The 10,042-nt window shown below is 45.9% G+C and overlaps 1 pseudogene; it reads right to left on the reverse strand.

Annotated features, from left to right (window-relative positions):
- Positions 1-382: 382 nt before the first annotated feature.
- On the reverse strand, positions 383-922 carry LOC112401171 (reticulocalbin-1 pseudogene; annotated as a pseudogene).
- Positions 923-10,042: the final 9,120 nt, after the last annotated feature.

Consider the following 10,042-nt stretch of genomic DNA (forward strand, 5'->3'; position numbering starts at 1 on the left):
AATATGCAGTTAAAATACATAGCAGTCACTCCATATACTGCCCTCTCCCCACTCACCCAACTTCTGAATAACAGGGCTTTTTCAAATTTTATTCCCTTTTAGTTCATATTTCATGGAAAAAGCTAAAAAGTCATGTTTTAGCAATATATCCCCATAGAGCATTGCAATTTACCAAGATTTTAATGTATTTGGACAGAAATCTTACTCAGAGATTAGTGATGACTATTTTCCAGCAAATATTGAGTAAAAAATAATTCTAAACCCAATCTGAGGTGATAAACTTCCTTTTCTGGGGGGACACAACTGCTGAGACAATTGTAGCAATTATCCAGGACAATAAAAGAACGCGTACGACAGTCTGTCATATTATGGCGAGTGTCCATCAAAGTTCATCGTGGTTTTTGGTGAGATCTTCCCCATAATCAGTAGCTTGGCTTCCAACAAACATGTTCCAGTTGTCCAAGATCTCCTCCCTAGTGAGCTTCTCATCCTTGTTTTTGTCCGGCTCGTACACCAGGTGCCTGGCCTCAGCATGCGCGTGGTCATAACCTTGCGGGAGGATCCAGTGGCGACTCTCATCTCTGTCCAGCTTCCCGTCCTTGTTCAGATCTCAGAATTCATTGAACTGCTCCCGTTCTGAAAGCACCCAGTCTGGCTCAGGGCCATTCTCTCCGTGGGAAAACATATCAGCAATACACCCGTCCTGATACACAAGGCCATCCCCGTTCTTGTTGAGGTCCTCCAGAGTTTCCCGAACCACAATTTCCTTCATGTGCTCAAACTCCTCAGGGGGCAGAAAGGTGGTGAACTCCTCCCGGGTGGCTGTCTGGTCACCATCGAGGTCCACAGGCTTGAACCTTCTCTCATCACATGGCAGCATCTTTTTAAAGGTGTGATGATCTGAAGTCTCATGAAACTCTGTGGGACTACAGGTATCTTTCAAGGTGCAACGGAAGTTGTGTTTTGTACAGACTCAGGGGAGAGGGAACTTAGAGCTCGGTATGTGGATTACCGCCTCTTGCGGTTGTGATCTTCATATCCCCGGAAGCAGTCACGTGAAGCCTCTACCAGAGAAGGGATTGCTCTAAATAATAGTGATAACGACAGCTGACATTTGTCAGGTGTTACTATGTGCCACGTACACTGTACATTGATTAGCTCATTTGATCTTACCAACAATCCTATCAGGTAAGTACTGTTATTACCCCCATTTTATAGATGGGAAGGTTGAGGCACAGAGGGCCACTAAGTTGCTCAAGCTCACACAGGGCAGCGTGGGTCCAGAGTCTGAGATCCTCTAGCACATGAAGAGGGTTTGAGCAACAAGACCTCTAAGATTTTTCCAATCCCTGAGACTCTCAGGTTTTAGGGTGTTCTCTACTGGGACCATCCTCAAGCCATGTACTTCTTGTGGCTTTTTTTTTGCGGTACGCGGGCCTCTCACTGTTGTGGCCTCTCCCGTTGCGGAGCACAGGCTCCGGACGCGCAGGCTCAGCGGCCATGGCTCACGGGCCCAGCCGCTCCGCGGCATGTGGGATCTTCCCGGACCGGGGCACGAACGCGCGTCCCTCGCATCGGCAGGCGGACTTTCAACCACTGCGCCACCAGGGAAGCCCCCTTCTTGTGGCTTTCAGGTCACACTCCGCGTTAGGCCCAGGAGACAGGACACTGCTGACTCATTCTTTCCCAGCGGCGCAGGCTGGGAACTGAGCCAGGCCACTTGGCCAGCCTGGTGGCAGGTGCCGGTGCCTGTGGTTTGGCGGTGGGTCAGCAGCCGGGATGTGGCCTCAGGGGCTGACCCGTGGGGAGGGCAGTGGGTCCACAGAACCCAGACTCTGGGACCCTTCCGAGAGGGGTTGATTTGGGGATAGGAAAGAAATACAATTCAGAATTCAACAAGACGGACGTGTGAAACTGAAAAGCCCTAAGTGGACTTTACTCAGTGCCAGGGTCGAGCGTGGCTGATCCATGTGCACCTGGGTGACCCTCCCTGGGGGCTGAACTGGGGCTGCTGACAAGCCTCTCCAGCACTATTCATCCCTCAACATTGACCCAAGGCCTCCTCGGTAGCCAGGGAGGAACAGGGTACCCTGCTGGAGGAACCTCCCTGCCCAGGGCTCCTCAGAGGTGTTCTGGGCACCGGTGCCCAGCAGACAGTGTAGGGGTGCCTGGTCCCACCCGCTGCCCTGAGGGCTGAAGGGGTCAGTATCATGGCCCGTGGGTGCCCCCAGGGAGCTCCTCTTACATGCAATCGTATAAGGTTTTCTATAAATGGAGCTCACGGGTGGAATTAAAACTCTAGGAGGGCCTTCTCCTGATTCCCTAGGACCTCCTGCCTTGTATCTTCTAAGGGAGGGTTTTGTGCCTGAAAGTCCCTTCTCTTTTGTTTTTGGACACTTGGGTGACAGAGGAGTAGACAAAATCCTGGCACCAAAGAAAGCAGCTGGCCAAACCCTGGTATTCCTACTGATTAGAAGGAATTCGGTTTGAGTTAGTGGTTCCCAAACTTGTCTGATGATAAAACCCACTCGATCAGAACCTTTCTGTGAAGAACCTGACAAAACTACATTTAAAAATAAGAGTCCCTTCCCCAACTTTTATCATGGAGTGAGACCCTGAGGGAAAAAAGTTTGAGCTACAGACTCAATTCACAGCACCTTCATCTTGGACTTGAGAGAGCCTTAAGGAATCTACACTAATGATCTGATAAAACTAAAATGTAAAGAACCCAGTGAATGCGAGAGAATGCTTCAAAAGCCCTGAAGATTTTCCACCTTTAATTTTAAAAGTTATTTATTATTTTACAAACACTTTAATAGAACTTACTGTGAGCCAGATACGATGCTTGAAAAATATTTGCTCGTTTAATTTTCATAGAACCCAGAGGCCCGGTGGGGTTAAGTCACTTGCCTAGGGTCGCACAGAAGTGGTGGAGTCCAAGTTCAGACCCGGGCTGTCTGGCTCCTGAGTGTTTGCTGTAAACCACTAAGTTATATGTTTTGTTTGTTTGTTTGTTTTTTGTTTTGTTTTGTTTTGCTTTGCGGTACGCGGGCCTCTCACTGTTGTGGCCTCTCCCGTTGTGGAGCACAGGCTCTGGACGCGCAGGGTCAGTGGCCATGGCTCACGGGCCCAGCCGCTCCGCGGCATGTGGGATCTTCCCGGACTGGGGCACGAACCCGTGTCCCCTGCATCGGCAGGTGGACTCTCAACCACTGCACCACCAGGGGAGCCCTATATGTGTTTTTAAAACATCTCTTTTCGTTTGGCCACAGAGCAAACCCTCTCTTCCTAATCATTGTAAACGATAGAACAGCTTCGTCTGCGTGATTTCAAATATTATACTTCCCCCCTGCGGTCCAATAGCGGGGCTATTTTTGTATGTGGAGCCCAATCTGACTTTCTCTTTGGATGGAAAACCATGCCTATTGTTATGGCAATCCAAAATGCTGTGTGGAAACTTTAAAGTACAGATTTGAATCTCTTTGTTTTTCACCCCAAATGTTGAAACAAACCTAAGAGCTCTGCTGATTCCTGACAGTTTTGAGTCTCCGCGTTTCAAATATTTCAGACCAGCTTGGGAGCAAACACATGATATTCTGCTTGTTTCTCTTGCATAGTTTATTTTTAAAAGCATGCATCTGGCTGCTTTTTCGTTCCCCAGAAGGAGGAGGGAAATTGCTCCGAGAAGGCGGGTGTTGGATGGAAACTTCTCCCCAAAGCAGGAGGCAGCTCCATCCGGATCTAGTTCCTTAGTGGGTGCTGTCCCTTGATTGGTCTTGTCCTTCAGCCTCAGGCTCAGAGCTTCCAAGCTCTTCCAAGAATCCTCTGACCTGCTGGGCTCCTTGCACGTGGACAGGAAAGAAGATGTTGGTTACTTGTACGTGTCCACCTTTTCAGAGGAATAGTTTAGTCACCCTCTGATCGCCCATGGTCAGGTCAAATAGAGGACGCCTTTCTGGCTGAGAGAGCCCGTTGTCACAGTGTCACAATCGTTACTGAGCATTTGCTACGTGTCAGACGGTGGGTAGCTATGCCACGACGTAGACATTAAAATCCCCCATTTAAAAAAATTAGAAACTGAGGCCCAGAGGAACTAAGTGTCCTCTACGCCCAAGGTCATGCAGCTCGTGAGGGCAGAGAGGGGACTGGAGCCTGGGTTTGGCGCCAGCATCTCTGCTCACTGCACCAGCTCACGGAGCGAGGAGCCGTTCTCATCCCTCGTTCCTAACACAGCACTGTGGGAGTCTCTGTAGGAGCAAATGGGCAGCAAATTCCCATGACCAGGCAGCTGGAGACTATGTATAGTCTGAAAACTTGCGCCTCGATTATAGCTCTTGCTTCATGGTTTTCTTGGAGGAGCCTGAGTCCCACCAAGAAGTGCAAGGTGTGAAATTCACACAGCCTTTCGGGATCACAAGTACACTTTCACCAATAGCCTTAATCAGGGAAGATCACGTTAACCGGTAGGTTTTACGGTTGCTATAGTTATTTTCCGCAAGGAGCTGGAGTCGAAACTTGTGGGCAGCAGGAGGCAAACTAGCTCTGGCTTGAGATATGGTTCCATTCAGTGTCTTTTCTTCAGGTCCCAGCTCTGCCACCCGTTATTGGTATGACCTGCGGGGCATGGGATTTGCCCACACCGAGCCTCAATTTCTGCATCTGTAAATTGGGATCACAGCTTCGTCTGCACTGGGTGGTTTCAAAGACTAAATGACATGGCATACAAAGCCCCTGGCAGCGGGAGGCATGTCTCCTCTGAGAGTCTCTGTGGCCCAGCCAGAGCCCTCACCCGCCCCCCACCCCAGCCCCAACCGCTGTCCCCTGTGGGCACTCTCTCCTCCCTGTCATCCCAAGACCTCCTGCCTTCTGAGCTCTCCAGTCAGGTTCAAGTTCCTTAACTGTAAAATGGAGATAATAATATATAAACCAAGTGTCACCCTGCCCCTGGGTCCTCAACAACTCCAGCCTGCTTGGTCCCTTTCCTTTAAGATTCAAGTAATGTTAGCTAGAGGCTTTTCACAGATGTCCAGACTGAGGAAGTTCCCCTCTATTTCTAGTTTGCCAGGAGTTTTAAAATCAATCAATGGGTGTTGACCTTTGTCAAATGATTTTTTTTCCATCAATTAATGGGATCATGTGATGTTTCTTCTTTAGAATGTTAACATGGTGGACTACAATGATTGATTTTTGAAAATCAAACCAGCCTTTCATTTCCAGAATAAATGTCTCTTGGTTGCTGTATATCCTTCTTTCTAAATATTGCTGGATTTTATTTGTAAATATTTTGTTGAGGACTTTTGCATCGATGTTCATAAAGGCTATTGATCTCTAGTTTTCTTTTTTTAATACTTTCTTTATAGGGTTTTTATATCAGGATAATGCTGGCCTAATAAAATGATTGGGAAGTGTTTCCTCCTTTTTTCTTTTCTGACAGACACTGTGTAGAATGGATATTATTTCTTCTTCAATTGTCTGGTAGAATTCTACAGTGAAATTATCTAGCTTGGAGGGTTTTTTTGTAACTACAAACTAAATTTCTTTAGTTGTTATAGAACTATTCAGGTTATTTATTTCATAGTAGGTGAATTTTGTAGTTTTTGTTTTTTGAGGAACTGGTCCATTTTACCTAAGTTAGAGAATTTATGTGTGCAGCGCTGTCCATAGTTTTCCTTTATTATCTTTTTAATGTTTGTGATATCTCTAGTGGCAGCCCCTCTTTTATTCCTATTTGTGCCTCTCTTTTATTCCTGATTTTGATAATTTCTCTCTTAGTTCCTTTATCAGTCTTTGTAGAGGTTTATGAGTCTTGTTGATCTTTTCAAAGATCCAGATTGGTTTAACTGACTTTCTTAATTGCTTTCTGTTTTAATTCAATTGATTTCTATTCTTATCTTTATTATATTCTTTCTTCAGCTTCCTTTGGGTTTATTTTTCTCTTCTTCTTTTATTTCCTAGGGTGAGGTTTTTAGATCAGTGATTTAAAATTTTTCTTTCTTTTAAATTTATAAACATTTGATGCTATAAGTTTTCCTCTAAGCACTGCTTTAGCTGCATGGTACAAATTTTGATATGTTGTATTTTAATTTATGCTCAATTAAAAATATTTTCTAATCTCCCTTGCTACTTCCTCATTGACCATGGGTTATTTAGAAGTATATTGTTTAATTTCCAAGTGGTTGGAGGTTTTCCTGTTATCTTTCTGTTGTTGATTTCTAGTTTAATTCCATCATGACCAGAGAACATACCTTATACAAGTTCAGTTCTCTTAAATTTGTTAAGGTTCTTTTTTAATGGCCTAGGGTATGGTGGCTGTTCCATGTGTACTTGAAAGGAGTGTGTATTCTGTTGTTGGGTGAAGTGCTAAATGTTATTTAGATCCACTTGGTTGATGGTCTTTTTCAGTTCTTCAATATCCTTACTGATTTTCTGTCTACCAGTTCTATCTATTAATACTGAGAGAGGAGTTTTGAAGTCTCCTAGTGTAATTTTGTATTCTGTCCAGGTTTTATAGATGCATTCATTGAGAGTAAATGTGCTTACTCCACATTTTTCAGAACTAAAGCCCATTTGCCTCTTCACCTAAATCATGTTTGTGCCACTGCTGATTGACTCGGGAGAGACACATCCTAGCAATGAAATATCCGACTCTCTTCACATTTTCAGTGCCCAATCCTAAGACAGGGTTTGAGAAGAACCAGTTGGGGGAGAGTGGGGGACTCAGGCTTCGTCCAGAAGGGGAGTTTGTCCCACACCTAAGAAGGGTCTAGGTGTTCCCTGAAGAGCCCCTGCTATCTCCTTGTCTTCCCACAGCAGGGTTCAGGGATCCGGAGAGGCATTCCAGAGGAGGGGACACCTGACTAAGCTTCCAGGCTATTTTAGGGTCATAAAGGTGAAAAAGATAGGAGGGACGGTAGAGGGAGCCATCTCTGCAAAGGCCTAGAGCCCGAGAACACAGGGTGAGCCTGGACATATCGTCACTTCTTCTGACCACTCTGCTGCTTACTTCTTGGACCCCCAGTTACAAGCACAGGAATCTTGCCTCTGCAGGCTGCAAAACACTCTCCCTAAGGTCATCTCACTGTGACCGGGTGGTGCCTTATTCCTTCCCTTAAGGATGAGAACACTGAGGCTTTGTGGATGGACTCATCCATGCCACCCTACAGAGATGTCACAGAACTGTTTTAGAACTCAGGTCTCCTCACTCCTGTCTAGCCCTTTTTTTTTTTTTCCCCCAGGGTGGGGACATGGATTTTTTTCCCCAGCTTTAATGAGGGATAATTGACAAATATAGTTGTATATATTTCAATAGTACACTGTGATGATTTAATATACATATAGATTGTGAAATGATTACCATGATCAAGAATCAAGATAACTAACACATACATCACCTCATATAGTTAACTCCTTTTTTTTGGTGGCAAGAACACTTAAGAGCTACTCTCAGCAAATTTCAAGGATGCAATAGCATATTATCAACTGTAGTCACCATGCTGTACATTAGATCTTCAAAGCTTATTCATCTTATACATTTGACCTATATCTCTTCATTTCCCCCGACCCCCAGAAACCACCATTCAACATTCTGTTTCTATGAAATCAGCTTTTTTTTTTTTTTTTTTTGTAAGTTCCACATATAAGTGATACTATTCCTTTATCCACTCATCTGCTGATGGACACTTAGGCTGTTTTCATACCTTGGCTATTGTGAGTAATACACAATGAACACAGGAGTGCAGGTATCTCTGCAAGATCCTGATTTGGTTTCCTTCTGATATATTCCCAGAAGCAAGACTGCTGAATCATATCATAAGATAACTCTATTTTTAATTTTGGGGGGATCCTGTTTTCCATAATGTCCTGTCCAATCCTATTTTCTCAGAAAGTTCCTAGCCGTGGGGCCTGCCAGATCACCTGGGAGATTCTCAAGCTTTTCTATTTTCCTGTTTCCAAACCATTTGCATGTGCAACCACTGCCTGCAGATGCCCATCCCTGGAGGGGGCATATCAGCGTTTCCAGGGGTTGACTGAGTGGCGTTGAACTTCACAGTCTGAACAAGCACCCCTGACCCTGATAGGCAGTTCTCCTCTCCCTGTGCCTAGAGAAGAACCTCTGATTCTGTTCAAAACCTTTCATTTTACAGATAATGAAACAAGGCCGAGAGAGGGGAAGAGACCAGCTGGGGGATTAGAACTGAGACCCAAGCTGGGGATTTGGGATGTGGATTTGTGACTCTTTAATAAGAAATCAATCATGGTTAACAGTTATCAAGCACTTCCTCGATCCTGTGACACCCTGTTAGTCCCTTTACGTGGATGAACTCATGCATTCTTCACAACACCCTGGGAGGCAGATACCATTACTATTGAGCTCATTTCACAGATGAGCAAACCGAGGCACGGAGAGGTTTGATAACTTGATGAAGCTCGTGCACCTAGTGCATGGGGAAGCCAGGGAGCCAACCCAGGCCCTACAAGCTCCAGGCCTTTGCGCCCAGACACGCCCACCTCTAATGCTTCTCTACCTGTCCCCGTTTCTCAGCATCAGAATCCCTCTGCCACCAAACGAGCGGCCTTTATTTCCCTTCTAGGGGCACCCGATCAGCTGCTGGGGCTCCTCAGCATTAGCGATATTCACAAGGAATGTCCAGTGCCTGCACACAGCAAGGCCTTAGGGGCCAAGCCTCTGCCCAAGTGTCCTGCCCTCACCGAGGAGGGGCCCTGCCTGGGCCTGGCCTCCCGTCCTGCGGACCTGGCCTCCTTCCAAAGCCTACATCCTCTCAAGGTCTCGAGAGCAGGAGCCCTTCCCAGCTCAGTCAGGACCTGGCTGAGGGGTCGGCTGAGGCAGGAGTGACAATGCATCTAAAATTACCCCAGCTGAAAGCTGTGTGTGCTCCACCCTTCCTGCATCCCTCCCCGAGACTGGACCAGCCGAGAGAGAGCCCTCTGTGGATTGGGTGATTTGTGTTGAAAGTTGTGCTCCCAGCCTCTGGGCCCCTCTGGGCTGGAGTGCTGGGAGGGGTCCCTGGAAACCCAGCTTGTGTGAAGCAGGCTTGCCATGGGGACCGGTGCTCTGCCCCGGTGTCTTCTTTTGAGGTGTGGAGGGTTCTCTGGACCTCTGTGTTCCCTCTCCTTGGATCACACTTGCCTGGTAATTCCTACTTAGCCCCACAGGTGTTCTCCTAGATGCCTCTTCTTCCAGGAAGCCTTCCTTGCATACCTCCCTCCTGCATCCATCTGGGTTGCATGCCTTTTCCCATCTTACCCCTCATAGAACTTTTCAGTATTGGCCTGTTCATGAGTCTGTGCCTCCAAGTAAAGGGCCAGGTTCACTGTAGTATTCCAAATCCCCAGCACAACACCCAAACCATAAGAAATGCTTAATAATAGGGAACTTCATTCCATATCCTGTGATAAACCATAATGGAAAAGAATATAAAAAAAATATGTATATGTGTAACTAAATCACTTTACTGTACAGCAGAAATTAACACAGCATTGTAAATCAACTATACTTCGATTAAAAAAATAAATAAAATTCAGAATGGAAAACTGGAGAAAAAGAGATGCTTAATAATGTTTGTTGAATTAGCAAATTAAAACAAAGATGTCAAGGGTGAAGACTGAATAGTATAGTTTTCTTCACGCTGTAGCTTTTGGATATCCATAGACATAAGAAAGGAAACATTCCAATGTTCAGGTATTAAAGGAAGAAACATGCCTTGTATAACCTATTGTTTTAGGAGTTGCAAACCCTCAGTTGTTCCTGCTGGTGTCTAAATGTCTTTCTGAGTGGGATACTTGGGATGTGACTTTAGAATGTCCTTGTTGGCAGTACTCTGAGAGGTCTTTATCCCTATTTTACAAAGAAGGAAGTGGAGACTCAGAGAGGTTCAGTAACTCGCTAGGGTTGCACAGCCAGGAAATGGCATTTTGGGGTTGTCTCATTATTCATAAGGCGTGTGCGTCTCTTACCTTCATGGGCTTTCGTGCAGCGTGGGAGACACAGAGGTACTAAGACCCATGACACATCGCTGCGAAG

This window comes from Neophocaena asiaeorientalis, unplaced genomic scaffold (genome assembly GCF_003031525.2).
Source record: "Neophocaena asiaeorientalis asiaeorientalis breed wild unplaced genomic scaffold, Neophocaena_asiaeorientalis_V1.1 scaffold398, whole genome shotgun sequence".
Classification (NCBI taxonomy): Eukaryota; Metazoa; Chordata; class Mammalia; order Artiodactyla; family Phocoenidae; genus Neophocaena; species Neophocaena asiaeorientalis.